Source organism: Netta rufina (genome assembly GCF_964035555.1).
Source record: "Netta rufina genome assembly, chromosome: 2".
In the NCBI taxonomy this organism is placed as follows: Eukaryota; Metazoa; Chordata; class Aves; order Anseriformes; family Anatidae; genus Netta; species Netta rufina.
The window spans coordinates 29,966,565-29,984,972 of NC_140124.1; positions in this window are offsets into that span (position 1 = coordinate 29,966,565).

The window sequence follows — 18,408 nt, forward strand, 5'->3', positions numbered from 1 at the left end:
TATCTGTGACTCTCTCTCCTCTTTATACCCTAGTCTCCCCAGTTGGATGAGTACAAGTGAAATTACATAAACACCTATAACCATTAACACCTATAACCTAACCTTCTGCCTTTGCATGCCTACCAACCTTAAACACAGGTGCTTGACTACAACATCTCAGTATTCCAAAAGAAATGATACTGGTGTCAAAGAAAAGACAAAATCTAAGCGCAATTCCAGGTACATTATATAATAAAACAAAGAGCAGATATGGATTAGTTATAGAAAGAATAAAATTAAAAGACTGTGAATGCTATATCTTCATGCATTCCTAAATAGGAAGCAAATCTTGTCTTAATAACAGAAACAAACAATAAAGACCTGAGTAAACCATAACATTAGCTGAAGAATATATTTGTTGTAAATGCTGTTTCAGACAAACCTTTCCCCAATATCTGTTTCTTTGGGAAGCTGCTTTGCTGGCAAGAGTTGTAGATGTGTAGTGCCTTTTTTGTTCAGGTGATGAATTAGTTTTTTGTCTCTCTTTGCAGTAGGGCATATGTGTTTGTTATGGAGTAGCTAATGTGGGAGAAAAACACTATAACTTCTGTAAGGATAATCAGATCATATACATTAAGTTCTCAGTTTTGCCATATTGAGTATGTTCTGTAATTTGCACTTGCCAAGAATGCCAACCTTGCAGCATGGCTTTGTCATGTCTGTGAAGATGCTGAATAAAGACGCCCATCTCTGCCCCAGAGAGTGTACACGTATGTATGTTCTTTCATGAAGCAAATGAGAACATGCTCTCCCTCTTCTTCCAAAACTGGTATCCTTGAGAGACAGAGGTAATAAAATATGTAGTAGAAAGGTATGGTTACTAGTTGTGCCAGACAGAGACATCTTAATCACAGGTTTAAGAAGCCTTGGAAAGAACACAATGTAAGAGGTTCCTACGTTTTCTACGTGAAATTCTCCCATACGAAGCAGAAATAAAGTAGAAAACACAACACTGCAGGCTTTCAGTACTGCTTGAATGGCTATTACAGCTATTTGACTAGAGTAAATAATATCAGTGTTAGGGTGAACTGCATTGTCAAGGGCCAAAGGCAGAGTGCTTCTATGAAAGATGTTTGAGGAAAGCATGGAAGCTGCAGGAACAAGAGGAGGATGGCAATACAGACAAGGAGCAAGTGCTTGATAGCACTATAAGATGTGTGCAGGCAGAGATGGCAAAAGAAAAAAAAAAATAAAAGACATTCAGAGGTATAGAAATTGCAAGCTAATGTTTTCTTGCAAGCAAGGTTTAGATTGAGGCATAAACAACAGTTTTACCCATACAATAGAAGTATGATATGATTAGTAAATGTCTCATTGGAAAGGAATTAAAGATGGGAAGAAATCACCTAAAAACGGAACCAAAAATTGTACATACAGAGAGGAGTAGGATGTAGAGGCAGGCAAGAGTCCCTCACAATGAGTTGTGCAAAACTTCACAGAAATAATAAATGTCACAAAGACATATCAACACAGTAACACTTGAACCCTCAGAATTATAAAACATAACAGGCATGGAACATTTAAAAGCAGGAAGTAATCTTTTTGTTCAGTGAATTTAATATGCTTAAAAACTTTCATTTGCACCTCCTGAAATCTGTTAGCAAGATATGGAAGCATAATTACCCCTGTTTTTCTAAAAAGGAAAGTGAAGCTCTTGCGAGTATATCAAGGATCAATGAGAAGGACAGATGTTGCATGCTGGGAGAATTTTAGTCATATTCAAGGACTTCATTGCTTCTCTGACCTAGAGCAATTGGGTCACCAAACTCAGCTCTGATTTCAGAAGCTTTTTCCACATAGAGTGCACAAGGTTACCATCATTTGGAACTTTGCAATTCATTAGTTTTCAGTATTTGAAAAAGAGGGGAGAAGGGAAGATGTAACTTTATCTTCGAATGTTAGGAACTTTATTTATTATTATTTTTTAACTCTCCTATTTTAATAAGGCATTATTTTATTTAAGTTACTGGTTCATATCGGATTCTATTTTGTCATATTTTTTTTCATTGATTTGAAATTATATTTTAAATTATCCTGCATTCAAACAAACAAACAAAAAAATGAACTGGGATGCAGGAATTGGAATTGAAGTTTCATTATGTGATGAGGGCAAATATGGTCTAGCCCCACTTGCTACTGCTGGTGTTACAGCTATGGATAACTTCACTATAGAGAAGTAAATAGGTGGAGATGACTGCAGCTTAAAGGAACCTGCCCAGAAAAGGAGCATTTTTTTCTGTGAAACATCTTGTTATGGGTCCACACAAAAGTGGTATAGGCTTTTCAGGTCTGCAAAACCATAGAGGAATTCACCTGTGGCTTTTCTTTATTTTATGAAAGAAAAAAAATGGTTTTATAACTAAAAAGGTACACCTTCTGAGAACCATCTGCTACCTTAATGAGCAAATAACTTGCGTGGTCCACAAAGAGCGAGAAGGCTTCCTGTAGCATAGTGATATTTCATAGTCTTACTTTTCTTTCTAAAACATTGCAGACTGGAGAAATTACTCTACTGTAAACATGAAAAGCCTTTTTACATAAGGCCTCATAAGCCATTCTGCTACAGCCATTTCCCTGTGTGTATTATTCTATTAATTTTTATCATTACAACAAAACAAAACAAAACAAACAAACAAAAACAAAACAAAACAAAAAAAAACAACTGAGTAGTAGAGCAGAGACTTTGAATCCAAAATCTGTAAAATCTTCTGTTCTGTTTCAGAGAAGAAGGATAAGGTAAAGGTTTTAACAAATTTTCCACTAATTTAATTTACTCTTTACTGTAGCTTTTGATTTTGTTTCTGTATTTCATATCTTGGCATAGTGTTAAATTGTGTCGTACCTGCTCTATATGTGTGTTTGGAAACAGCAAAGACCAAGGCTCACAAGTGGTTGGTTTTTTTGGTTGTTTGTTTGCTTTTTTTTTTTTTTTTTTTTTTTTTTTTGTGGAGGCTTTTCAAAGCATCTGCAGAAAAAATGTACTATTGTGAAAAAGATCCACAGAAGCAGCTGCTCTTAAAATGTCATGCACAGACACAATCAGGGTCACACAAAGTTTCCACTACTTTTGAAAATGAGTGTTAAAATAAAATAAAATAAAATAATAATAATAATAAAATAATTGCATCAAATGCCAGTCAGTTTGAATGGAAATTTTCAGTTTGGCAGAGTTTCAGAAATAGAATGGCAGAGCAGAAGCAGAAGGATTTGACATTTATTTGCTTGTGTTTCAAAATCACAACTTGGTTGAGAAAGAGGGAAAGAGAAGAAATAAGCATCTCTAAGAAAAACAGCAATAGAAAAGGTACACTTTATGTTTATAAAAAAAAAGATTATACAATTACCTTATGCCTTTCTTATCATGATCTATTTTATTTCTTAACCTAAGATTTAGAACACAGTAACCATATTTGGCTTTTGAACATAATAACCTTCACTGACATTCATTTTTTCGATTTTGGTTTGGGTTCATCTTTATTTATTGTAATTGCAGTTTCAAGTGCTAAGTTTAGCTCTCTTTAATTGTTATGTTTAGTATTCTTTTTAATTTTAGAGGCCTGCAGTACAGTTTGAACTGGAGATTAATTAAATTCCTGGTAAATCACATTCTAACAGGAAATGTTGGAATCCCATTGTGAACAGGGCCAGGCTATATTTAAAAATAATAATAATAGTAATAATGAGTCTTCTCATTCAGTTAGAATCCAGTGCAAATAAGAACAGAAGTTCAAGATGGCATAAAAAATCCTCAGATTGTAAATTTGCCTCAGGAAAACAATAAGAATGCAAGACTTCTTAGATATAAGGTTACAATCTCCAAAATCTGGTATTTTATTCAGGGTGTTCCAGTTACAAACTCCGTTGACTCTTTCTATTATCATCACTATGCTTTCGATGATGGCCTAAGGAAGAAAGCTGGCATCTATTCACATCTTACAAAGGAAAGCTCAGATTTACTAAGCACAGCCCCCTGAGTCACTGTGATTTTATTTTTTTTTCCCCACTCACAGGGAAGATGTAAAGAAAACATACCTGAGCTATGGAACATTCTCACATGCTTTCTCTTAACATTTACTTGTTTTTATCAACTCTAATTTCTAAATTGCATTTTGTAAGTGTAATTGATATCAAAATGGTAAAAAGTATGTACTAAGATATTTGATGTCTTCAACTGGACAACAACAACAAATCCCTTAAAAGGAGGACTTTCAGTCTTAGTACAATGTATCTGTTGCTTCATTGGATTCCATTCTTTACTATCAAAGTTCTCTTGATAGGGTGTCAAAAATATTAACTTCATCCTGTATCTTTTAGTTTCTGAAAATTATCCTTACCTCCCAGGGATGTTCCTGTCATTGTATCATAAAGATACTGTCTTCAGTACAAGCTCCTTATATAACATGGGTATAAAGGTGCAGTAATAGACACAAAGAAGCACTTATATGCAAGAACACCTAAAATTATACAAATAGTAAATATACCATTAAGAGTTTTACCCTTAGGAGAATAAAAATTGTGCACTTGACAGATACTGGTCAGTTTGTTAGGATGTTCTTGGACAATGATCAAAAGTTTAGGCAATGCAACTTAAAAAAAGTTTAAGCTAAAAGTTTAGGCACAGTGCAGCTCAGTTCATACTATTGACAACATATATCAAAGTTATCCACATAAAACTAAAGCAGTTCAAAAAGCTATCAACAACTTATAATGATAAAATGACAAAATATCTAGTTATTTTAGGTGACTCAAAGAATGAAAAATGTAGATGTTCATATGCATATACCAGATTCAATATTCAATCCAGACCAGTGAAATCAAAACAGGAGTAAGCTCTAAACCTTGAAGTTGAAGGCTTAGAAATTTAAGAAAGTGATTTTTTTTTTTTCTAAAAAAGATGTCACCATTTAAAGACAAACAATACAGATAAATGTTTATTACAAAAACAGAGGAAAATAACCCCCAATATCTTCCTAAATTTATTACCACAGGGATATATTAATATATTTTTAGTACCTTCTTATTATTAAATGGAACTGAAAGTTTCCCGTAAGCAAGTATAGGAATAAATATATGCACAATTACATTTTCCTGATATCTACTGTATATGTTGTTAGAGAACAAAAGAGACAAAAAAAAAAAAAAAGAGTAATACTTAAAAAAAAAAAAAAGTGTTCAAAACTGCTGAACAATTTAAAAGCATTTCTTGCCCTAGAATACATCCTAATGTTTGACACATAAATCACAGAATCACAGAATAGCCAAGGTTGGAAGGAACCTCTGAAGAACATCTAGTCCAAAGCCCCTGCTGAACAGGAGCACATTGTACTGGTTGGCATCCAGGAGGGTTTTGAGTATCTCCAGACTCTACAACCTTTCTGGGCAACCTGTGCCAGTAACTTACAGTTAAACAAGTGCCCTCTCATATTCAGACAGAACTTCCTGTGCTTCAGTTTATGCCTGTTGCCTCATCCTCTCACTCTCATTTAATTTAAATAAATAAAATACTTAAAATAAATAAAAATAAAAATGTTTTAGCTTTCCTCCTTATTACAAAGGAGCAGTTGTAGACTGCACTGATTTCTTCAGAGTTGAAGAATGGACTCAATCTCAGGTCACAAAAGACTAAGCCAGTGTTTGCAAAATTCTTTGGCCTATTTTAGAAAACAAATGTGATTTCACCATTTTTCTACTAATAGTTGCTTTCAATGACTTTTCATTCTGCAAAAGGTGCAAATGATACAGGAGTAACTTCTGCATAAACCAACTTCTTCAATAGTCTTTCTATGCCACTTCATTGCAATAGTACATTAAGTCAAGACTATTAGGGATAAATTGTTATAACTTCCAAATACTTCTCTCTCTCCTTTTTTTTTTTTTTTCTTTTTATGTGGCTCTTTTTAGCAAGAGGAAGACCTCAGCTAAGTGTATCTTACAGGGTTATGCACCCTATGAAATTCAGAAAGCTCACTCAAAGCCCTTATCAGTGGATAAATTAAAAATTTTCTTCTGAATCTTCATGCTCAAAAGAGAGAGACCAAATACTCTTGGCATTTACTTCAACACAACAAGAAGAAAAATGCATCTGTTTGTAGTGAACTGAGCACTTTGGGAAAACACTGGAATGGCAACTCAAAGTACCCACATTATGCATTTAAAATTAGCAGTTTTATATTAGGTTTAACACAGATAAATCTGTGCTGCCAGTACTGTCTGACAAACATCCCTCAGCTTTTCCAAGAGGAACACCTCTAGAGAAAAGAGTGCAGTTGAGTCTTGACGAGCATTAGGTTTAGGCTTCTGAGCAAAGATTGTCAACAAGGAAAACATTCTTGCCAACTGTAGTTGTGGTTTTGCAAGACCACTAAACACAATTTTTGTCTGAACATGGAATTTCTTATATTTGTCATGATTTCCATATGGATATCATGTGCTGTTCTGAATGCTTAATGTTGGAATATAGAAACATGTTCAAAAGCCCTTTCTTATCTTTACAAACATTTGAGAATAAGCAATTATAAAAATACTACATAAAGCTTTAGAATGAAACACTAAACATAACTCACCTCACCATAAACACAAAACCATATCCTATCCTGTTTATCACTGTTAAGATAAATTAGTAAATATCAGAATGACAAGTACAAAAAAATGTAGCTTGCTTTCTCAGAGAGATGATGATAGTGTCATATGTGGTTTATTAATAGAAGTGTTGTTTTTTGTTTGTTTTACTTATTTTTTTAGATATTCAGTTATTTCAAATTGTGGTATAAATAACCATTATAGTAAAAGAGAAAGTGCTATCAAAAATGTTAACCGTCAAATTAGCCACATTTAGCAACCCTGAGAAGAGATTTGGAAAAGAGTAAGAGCTAACCAATTGACTCCATAGACTGTCAGATCATGGACGTCTTTTGGCGTCATCTGAAAGTGTCTCTCTTTCTCTAGCAGAAAAAAAAAATGCTAAGAATGTCATTGCTTTAAATGATCACATTTTACAAATCAGCCTCAGAACAGAGCACATTTCACTAATCCTAAATCTAATCTGCCTTGTCAGTATAAATTTGATACAACAGTATTTATTTTCATTTTAATTACTGATACTAGCCTAAAACATTATATTTAGTTTCTTGTTCTGCCTAAAATTTCCATAGAGATGACAATGATGCTGGGACTAGGAAATTATGACAATTGTGATAGGACTATGAAAGTATGTACTTGTCAAATACAATTATTCAATCTAGTACTGAAAGACAGAGGTAAATCTTTACAATTTCTATACCCTTGTAGTCAGTGAAACAGAAGAGGAATAAAATTGTCCTGAAAGGGACAAGTGGGGAGAATATCACCTGAAGAGCCCATTTACAGGAATATTTCTTTCCCATGTAGATGGGAAAAACAAAGAGCACATGAAGTAAAAAAAGAACGTTATCACATCAGCATTAGACAATCTGATGGAAAGAATATGGCCAAAATAATGGGTACTTGGCTCATATTCAGCCAACTGTCCACAAATACACCCAGGTCCCTTTCTGACTGGCAACTCTCCAGACACTTTCCACAGCCTGTAACACTGTATGAGGTTGTTGTGCCCCAAAGGTAGGACCTGGCATGGCCTTATTGAACTTCATAGTATTCAAGCATGGGTCTCGGCCCATCAGTCCAACCTATCCAGATCCCACTATAGATTTCTTCTACTCTTGTGCAAATCAACACTCGTGCCCAACTTGGTGTCATCTGCAGACTTCATCTGCAGACTTACTGAGGATGCACTCAATCCCCTTGTCCAGGTCATTGATGATACTGAAGAGAACTGTCCCCAGTACTGAGCCCTGAGGGACACCACTGCTGACCAGCCTCCAACTGGATTTAGCTCCATTTACTATGACTCTTTGGACCCTGACACCCAGCCGATTTTTAACCCAATGAAGTGTACACCTGTCCAAACCTTGAGCAGCCAGCTTCTTCAGGAGAATGCTGTGGGAAATTATGTTAAAAGCCTTACTGAAGTCTAGATAGACCACATCCACAGCCTTTTGCTTATCATAGAATGAGATCAGGTTCATCAAGCAGGACCTGCCTTTGACAAACTCATGCTGACAGGGCCTGATCGCCTGTTTTTCCTGTAAGTGTTGCATGATTGCACTCAAAATAATCTGTTCCATAAGCTTCCCTTGGACTGAGGTCAGAATGACAGGCCTGTAGTTCCCTGGATCCTCCTTCCAGCTCTTCCTGTAGATGGCCTTCACATTTGTTAGTTGTTAGTTGTCTGGGACCTGCCCTGATGTCCAGGACTACTGATAAAAGCTGGAAAGTGGCTTGGCGAGCACTTCCACCAGGTCTCTCAGTACCCCCGGGTGCATAGAGGGTGCATTCATCAAAGCACATTATGGTTGTCTCAAACTAAAGAGACAGCCTTGCCAATGCTTTCCAGAAACATCACCCACACAAGGAGCATAGCCCAGAGTGCTGAGGGGCCAAAGCTGGGACCTCATTCCTGCAAGTAAAAGTCCTCAGAGAGTCACAGATTAAATGCTTCTGAGAACATAGCTGAGCTCTTTGGTGTACCACAAGTATGCAGCCATTTTGCTAAAAACTCCCAGCTGCATAGTGAAACTCCAATAGAGCAGAATAGATAAATTTAACAAACATTGACTGCATTCTGTTATAATCTTCACTCGAGCCAGAACTTCATTTTGTAGGTGACAAACCAGTATGCTGCACAGAGATTCAATAAAAATTTTAATGTCTTAGATCTCTAACACAGATTAGGCATAAAAGGAGGAAGATAAGGATGTCACCCCAAAACACTAGTCAGGGTTATATGTTCTCTGTTGCACATCAAAACAATGGAGAGTGTGCTACATAGCACATCTCCTTCTATCCTCCAACACTGCAGTCATGGCCAACCCTAAGAACTGAGATCAACCCTTGGTAGTATCACCTAGCCATTCCAACTGTGCTGTTTGCAACTGAATGCATTTTGCTGTTGTTGTTTTGTTTCACATTTCTTTGTTTTTAATCAATAAGAAAACCTAGAGAAAGTTTTCAGTAAGGCCTACTTTTTAGAGGAGATACTATTACTATCTCTAATCAGTAGAGCAATTTTTAGAGCACAACACAAATGGTATCTGACAAGAAACAACTCATATGGTTTGTTATTTAACTGCACGATGACATTCCAATTTTGCCAATATCTTATGGAGAACTTCCTCTGCAACTTGTCGCTGAAGTGAGTGCTTATCCTTCTTCTTCTGAGAAAAAACAAAAACTTGACATTTCTAAAGCTGGATTTTTTGCATTCTTTAAAGTGAGCACCTCAACTACTCCATGCTGTACCACAGAAGGTTCTGCCATCTGTGCGTGATCACTTGCTACTGGGGAAGGTCTAGTCTCCTGTTTCATCTGGAAGGGTTCCCTGTCCAGTAGACAAGCATTCCTTTTCCAAACTGCAAGGGTTTTAACAGGCTGCAACATAGAGGATGTAAAGGCTGTAAAGAAACAGGACAGACAAAAAACTTGTGAGGTATGGTTCTCATTTATGAAGTCACAAATTAATGTTCCCCCTCAAACCTTTAAAGAACCATTCAATTCTGTAAATATATGGACTTGGATCATTCTGTCTGAACACACAAAACTGGATTGTTTATCCTTAGGCTAGTCACTTTATTTACCTGGATATATTGTGTAACTCATCCTCTGCTGAAAAGAATACAGAAATAATTATGGATAAATATATTTATCAAAATATTGGTATAAATAATTAATGAAAACTGATCATGGTGATTTTAAAAATATTCTAACAAAAGTAGCAGATTTTATAACAATAACACACAAAGTTAGCTTACAAGATAGATTTTATAGTAATCTGCATATCCTTTTAAGAATTTTATTTTTGATAAGATGACTAACAAATTTGACCTTAGCTAAAATTTAGTCTCATCTTTGAACAAATGTATCTCACACACAGAAAAAAATTACTTATTATATTTAAATTTATATTAGAGACTATCCAAGAAACATAAAGCTATTAATATTTTTCTGCTGATATATTGCAGAAACTGAAAATAGCATTTATAGGTATAGTTAATATGTAACTGTATATAAACATTTAAAATTGACAAAAAATTTAAAATAATAAAAATGATCCTTTTTTCCTCCCTAAATTTGAGTCTAAAATTAATGCTGAGAACTACTTTAAGATGCTGATTTGAGAATTTTTTTCAGATCTATGTCTACTTACGAAAATAATCAAATACTACTTAGACCAACTAGTCTTATAACTCATTAACAAATGAATTTCTATGCTTTTGAAAAGAAATATTTTATATTTGGAGAATTAAAGCTATGGGTTTGACAGATACAGAGGTGTCTAAAGACAGAGATAGATACTATAGCTTGTAATCTCTACTGAAATCAATCAGGGTTATGTGTTACTAGTATATTCAGAAGCCTAAAACCAAATGTGAATCTACTCAATGAGTCAACAGTTTTGGAAGAAAATATCATCATCAAAATATGTGAGTGGGATTGCATGCCAAAATTTCCAAGGATTTTGAGAAACATTTAAAAAATATATGGAAAAGAAATATTGTTCGTGCTTCATATTGTCACACCTTTTAGTCTATGAGACTGAAACATTTGAGGAATTTGTATTGCCGTTAATTATTGTTAAAACATTCACTTTTTTTCTATTCTTTTGATTTGACTGCACTTCAAATAGATGAGTACTTCCTTGGGAGGTCATGTGCGACACACAACCATAAATACCTGGCATCTTTTCCAAAGCATGAGCTGTGGTGCATCTTTTAAACTATAAACTGCATCTTGAGAATCTTAAAAGTGCTTAAAAATCAATAATTGAGTGTTTTGTATGAGCATCATCTACTCTCTAGTGATGGCTTAAGAGGACTTTAAAAAAAGGTCATTGTGTAATACTTGAGAAAGTGTAACTCCTCTCACCTTCAGCATTAAAACACCTCTTCATCTTAAAGAAAAAAAAATAATAATTGCATACGAAGTAAATAGTTTACTTCCACATATAGAAATTGTATACCAAAATAATATTCCTTGTAGGATGACTAAAATTTCACTGTAGATAGTCAATGCAGATACATGTCAGAATCATGTGGAAAATTTTAGAATCATCAAATATTTTGGGTTGGAAACGGCCTTAAAGATCAAGTTCAAACCTCCTTGCCATGAGAAACCTTCATCTGCAGGGAAGGAAACCTTCCACATAATCAGGTTGCTCAAAGTCCCATCCAACCTGGCCTTGAACACTTCCAGGGATGGGGTATCCACAACTTCTCTGGGCAACCTGATCTAGTGCCTCACCACCCATATAGTAAATAATTTATTCCAAATATCTAAATCTGTTCTCCTTTAGTTTAAAACTATTTTACTGTCTGGTAAAGAGTCCCTCCCCAGCTTTCTTGTAAGCCCCTTTTAAGAATTGGTAGGCCACTATACGGTCTCCCCAGAGCCTTCTCTTCTCCAGGGTCGCTCAGCCTTTGTTTGTAGGAGATAGGCTCCTGCCCTCCGATCATTTTTATGGCTCTCCTCTAGACTTGCTTTAACAAATCTCTGTCTTTCTTGTGCTATGGGCCCCAGTGCTGAAAGGACTACTCCAGGTGGGGTCTCACAGTAGCAGAACAGAATGTGAAAAGTCACCTACTTTGAACTGCTGGCCGTGCTTCTTTTAATGCAGCCCAGGATACAGTTGGCATACTGGTCTGCAAGTGCACACTGCTGGCTCATGTCAAGTTTTTCATCCACCAGTACCCCCAAGTCCTTCTTCATAGGGAATCTCTCAAACCATTCAACACTCAGTCCATACTGATGTTTGGGAAAGCCCCAACCCAGGTGGAGGACCTTGCACCTTATTGGACTTCACCAGGTTCCCATTCTGGTGTATATATATAAGTACTTATAAATACATAAAACAGATGCCGTATATATATGTGTGTGTGTGTGTGTGTGCGTGTGTGTATGTATGTGTGTAAATATATATGGTATGTATTTTGTTGTACTACTTTTGGAAACAATAACATCCCTATGTATTTCAAGTTTAATTCTATTAAAACAACAGCAACAATAACTGATGTGCAAAAACAGTGTAATTCATACACATGCAGGTGAAGTCACATAATGAGTTTGTGCCAACATGTGACATAAGCAGCAATAACAGGCAGTGGTGTGGACACAACTTCTACATCCACAGAGAAGGTTTTTGGGAAAAGGAAGGTTTCTGGATGCCATTTAAGCTTTGTTGCATAGTAACTCTTCATCTGCCCAGTCCTTTCAATCTTACACATTCACTGATACATAATTCTGATTAATTTCAAAATAAGAAGGAAAAAAAGATACCTATTCTGTTGATTGCCTCTAGACAAACAGGACAGAGAGGTAGCAATCAGTTATTATCAATTTTGGCAAAAAAAGTACCTACACTTACACCCACTTTAAATTAGCAAGTTCTTTGTTTGATCTACCCCTTAGATCTTCATGTAAAGCCAAATTAAGTCAGAGGAAACATTTCTGTAAACTTCAGAACTTTCATCACAGTGAAAAGAAACCTATGAACATTCTATTTTTTTCACCCTTCCAGTACATCTTTTCGAAAGAATGTTTATGCTAATGTAACATGCATGTATATGAGGCATATATACATCATCTACTTTACTGCTTCACTGAGTTCCATGAAGGAATTAAATTTACCTTCATAAATGAATTTTAAATTTGTAGGATTGTGAAGGTAGAGAGTTGCTTGTTTTAAACTTAATTGGAATAGAGGTTATATCCTCTATGAGAATATTCAACTCTAACAGTAGATTAGTAATTTGGCCTAAAGGATTTAAAATTGTCCATTTAACATTCACACTGTGCTTAATCTGTGTTTTCACTCCATCTCCCACAATCTATTGGAATATATACTACATCTAGTGGAATATCCTACTACCTCAGCTTTGTACCACAAACATGCTTTAGAATACTTGTTAAAACTCAACATAAACTAGTCATAACAAAAAGCTTGTTACTGATTCCATTAAAATGCGTACTGTGACAGAGAGGCATTTTCATACTAAGAATCCAGTTTACTTCTATTTCTTTAATAGACAGGGCTAAAACGAAAGCTTCTGGGGACAGGGATGTCAGGCAATCTTGTGAAGTTTTTGCTGCAAAGATACTCTCCCTCAGGCTGGCTTCAAGCCCTCTAGCTCTCTGTTCCACTGGGTATTTCCATAGTAAATTGCTGAGGATATGCAGATTTAAGTGAATTAAATTCCATTGCAAAAATAATCTGGGTTCCTGAAAATGTCACAGATGTGTCAGACATATTCCTATCTCAGGGGTGTCTCATCATGTTGCAAATTAACAGTCACTACAGATTATGCCATGAAAATTGCACTGAAGTGTATTGACATCACCTCTGCACTCAATGTTCCATTTTTCTGCTTTGTGTCAGTTATTCTAAAACTCGGTAAATACACAATATAATAATAAATAGAATAAACAGGTAAACATGATAGAATTGATTTTTGTATAGCTATAGTGCACAGTAATGAATGACTCTATAGAAATGTGCCACAATAATTTTTAAAACAATGCTGCCTTATCAGTTGACATCTGAACCTACACTAATTCTGAAATATGTCTGACTTTCTGATGAAAAGAAAATCATTTATGCTTGATTTTTATTTCTGGACTGAATATGTAAATCTTAGTGAACAGAAACTTGAACTGTAAGGGTCAAGGAATGACAAAATAATGTCATAATATTCTGATCAGCTTTTATTAAATTGTCTTAAGTTAATATTTCAATTTTACAAAACCTAAAGTAGATTCAGTTGGGATCTCTTCCCTTCCCTCTTTGTTCAAGTTTGTGTAGCTAGCTGAGACAAACTGTCCTCTTTTTTTTTTTCCCCCCTTTTCATTTTTTGTAGGGCTATATATTTCTGTTTTAAGAAATTCTTATTATTTAGGCGGTTACTCAGGCCAACAAAGAAGAACTAACTAGACCACTGAAAAGCTACATGGATCTAAAAATGTAAAAACATGGTAGGAATGGGAGGGCATGCTACACGTGTAGGTTGCTTTTATTGTTTCTCTGTAGACTGTACAAGATGGCTTTCTTTTTACCAGGTCAAATTTAAGTAACAAAGAAATCAATATGCAAACACTTAAGAGAGAAAAAGATGGTGAATGGTAAATGAATAAGATCAAATTAATAAAACCTAGCAGGCCACAATAAACTGAAGCCTTCTATGAAAAGATTTGAAAGAGATGTTTGCTTGGTAAAATGATTTTAATTGTTTTGGTAGATTCTAATGAAAGATTTCATTCAATCTATCCTGGAAGTTTTATAGAAGAAATTGGAAATTAGGGCTGGAGTGCACCTCAGGAGGTTATCTAGTCCATCCCCAGGGCCCACGCCACACATGGCAGTAAACCTACTGCTAATGTATTTGTCTAAACTTTTCCTAAAAACCTCCAGCAATGAAGACTCCAAAGTCTCCTTAGGCAAACTATTCCTATTCTTAACTGTCCTTTGCAGTAACATTGCTGTTCATGATAGTTACACTATCCATAGCTTCTTGCCCTGTCCACAGACAAAGAGCTTATTCTTTCCCTTTTAACACCAACGTTTTACATATAGAAGCTCCAACATTTCTCTGGAGTTTTCTGTGCTAAAGATTCTTCTATGTTTGCATAAAATTCATCTTCCAGTCCTCATAATAAAGATTAAACAAATTAGGTAAAATCTGAGGGGAGATATGAAGGGAGGTATTGCAGATAGAAATATAAAATAGTACTTATAATATAAAATGTTACACTATTTTAAAGTATAATACAAAATAGTAATCGTTCCAATATTGATACCAATAGTCTACAGCTGTGTGTTGAGATATGCTGATTATGTTGCCACTTAGCAGAGCTAGCAAAACCCTGTAAGAGTTTTTCTTATTGTATAATTTAGATCAACCTTAAAAGTAGTCCAAAGAAAAGTAACAACCACACAACCACAATTATGTAGGGATAGGTTCTTCCATGAAGCTAAATGCATACTTACTTAATCTTATAAACTTCACCAAATATATATTTTAGAAGTGTGATCTCCTTACCATAAAAATGGCAGCTTAAATAAAAGGGGGTATTTATATCTATCTACATTGAAACGAAGATCATTATCTGAATACAAAATTTTAAATAAAGTAGCTCATAGATAAAAGCTACATTCTAAAAAAAATTATTTTTTTTTTAGAAAAAAAAAGTATTTCAGATGTAATAATGTACATAAATCAAGGAGGCTATGGCAGTTATGAACCATTTAGAAGTTCTGATTTGATGCCATAAATTATTTACTAGGAAAGCTCCTTAACCATACATGTAGTTAGGCATTCTAAGAAATTTTTGTTATCAGTATTATCCCCATCATCTTTTACAGAGGTTTTGTTTTTCATGTGCCAGTTACGCTAAATTCAAAGAAGACAGAATCTGACATAAAAGTTGTTAGCCAAAAATATGATTTTGTTCTAATTATGATCATTTTCTACATCTTTCCAACTTTCCAACTGTAGAGCACTCAAAAGCAGTATTATGTTTACTCTGAACCTGTTTCTTAAAAAATATAAGATAAAATAAGACCACTTTTTCTGTTTCCCACACTATTTCTTCGTACTTTAGCCATACAGAGTTACTGTTGGTTACTGTATTCAGTATTTGTATCTTGCAAGTATCTTGCAATATACATGCATTTATATTGCAAGTATCTTTACTCATGTGAATAGTCTAGTTGAAGTCCACAGTACACATCATGCAACTGAACATATTAAGATAAAGTGTGGAAAATATAAGATCTGTAAAAGAGAAAAATATGTATTGTAAAAAGTGAGCATTTAAAAGAAAGCCAATATGCATGAACGGTAGATATCTTTATGAGCTTTTACACATATCATTTACTTGTCAAAGACATACAGTAATAGTCCAAAATTACACTGGACTGAGTCCATCCATAGATGTATTCCATACATGTCAATGAATGTATCTTACACTTCTGTAAAATGACTTTTAAACTTCCACTGAGGATGCTATTTGCAGAGTTCATATACTTCCATTGATATTATAATAGATCACTGTCTCCTACACTTCCTTTGACTCTCAACCATTATGTATAGACTTTTCCATTGACATCATAATTTAGTTACTGAAAAGGAAGGAAAAAGACAGAGGACATTTTTAACATCTTCTTTCATATTTGAAATGCAAATATTCAGCACATTTAGATAAGCTATGCTACTAGCATATCTGAATGACAGAAATTGAGAAGTTCAATACAAAAGCTTTCCGTATATTTCCAATGCATTCTGTGCTTTTCCAATGCTTTATGTTTTTTTTTTTTTGTTTTGTTTTGTTTTGTTTTTTTTTTAATCTGAAAAGTGGGCATTTTTGTCTTTATGATACAAATGCTGAATGATGGGCTGGTTTGACATACATACCAAAAACTACATGAAGATTAAAGGTAAGCAAAAACTTCCTCCTACACTCCAAAGTAGCTTTATATTCCTTTGTTTAGGATTTTCCAAAAGTGAAAGGGAAGAGAGAATTTCACTGTCATTTCCCCACCCAAATAAAGGGAGAGAAACAGTGACTATCTCCTGACCCTAGAATATACTTACTGCATCACAGCCAATATGGAGTTGGCATACAAACTCTTTGCAAAAGAAGAAACTCTGCTTAAGGCACAGAGTCATTCAAGACTTTTACAATGTCGAAGACCAACCTAGCCATAAGTGATCTTATGTAAGAGCTGGAGGTTACTTTTGAAATAATGAAATAACATGTGGAAAATCTAACTCTGAAACTTTTCACCTATCTTGGCTTAAGTGAGACATTTAATTTAATTTTACTTTAGGGTGTTTCGCTAGTTAATTAAATGCAATGTGGTAATGCAGAGTTCAATGGATATCTTTTGTGATTACTATTCTTCAGATACAGCACCTGTCTCTCAGTCTAATAAATTCTTCAGTATGCACCAGCCTCCAGCATTTCAGGGTGGTGTGACAACATACATGGAGACAGAGGTATGACTGAAACCTGAACCTTGGTATAGATCTGTCTGCTTCCTACCTTATCGTTAGTTTTCAAGTCTCTTCACTGCAGGCTGTATCTCACTTGACTCTTACTTTCTTCATATTGATGGAGACTTTGAAAGCCAAAAACCACTATAAGGGCAGGAAATGTAAAGTGTGGTCACTATCTGCAACCTATTATAAAACAAAATTGCTCAGTATCCTTTGTGTAACATGAGGTTTCATTTATTGATTCAGAGTAACATCATCATACCAGAAAATTCCACAATATATTGCTACCTTTCAACAACAGAAGGGCAGATAAAATGTTAAAGATAAAAATATAAAGATAAAAAGATAAAATGTAGTTTTGCTCTCCTTATTTTCCATAGAAGTCTTAGCTACCCTCACATGGGATACAAGTGAAAATGAAAATTGCCACGAACTTTTCTTTATCAAGCAGACTTCATCTTTGTGTGGATAAACTCCAAAAAGGAGCCTCTTGCAGATTCATCCTTTTTATGTACTAAAATGTGGACATTCCTACATTTCTGACGCTGCCCTTGAAGACAGATACTTCTGCTTATATCTTTAAAAAGTAGTGCTGCACATATAAATAAATAAATATAGTCCACTGAATCATCTCTAGGTCCAAGTTACAAATAAAACAACAAAAAACCTCACATAGAAAGTAGTTAAAAATGGTTGATAGGTATATGCAAAACATAAAAGCTACCTCGTCATTTTCTTGAATAACCCATTCCAAATGGTAGATATATTTGCCTTTTAAGACAAGTTATCTTCTCTATGAATTGCCTTCCTCTATAAGTTAACTTTTCCCCTCAAGATACCCTTTATATCCCCCAAAGATTACATACCTAGAGAATGGTAATGAATAGGACTTTACTTCTTCATATTTATGAAGACAGAATTAATTAATGACTTAATGATACTCAGATGTTTTAATTATGGAGGTTCAGGGAATATTTAGATTTATAATTCACTCCTTTCCTACTTAAAAAGTGAATGCACTCTTTTTTCTTCAATTTCTAATAACGATACCTTATATCTTAAGGATTCTGTACCTATCAGTCAAAGATCATGACAACTTTTTAAAATGTACAGAGTAATTATAAAGAAATCCACAGTATGGGCTTTAGTTATGCATTTTACATTTCACTTGAATAAAAGTTTTATTTTGTTGCTGGTATACAAGCAGGTATCAGGACCTTTCTACACTTGAAAATACAGTTTTAAATACAGTTTTATACGAGTCATACACAACTTCCTGATGGAAACA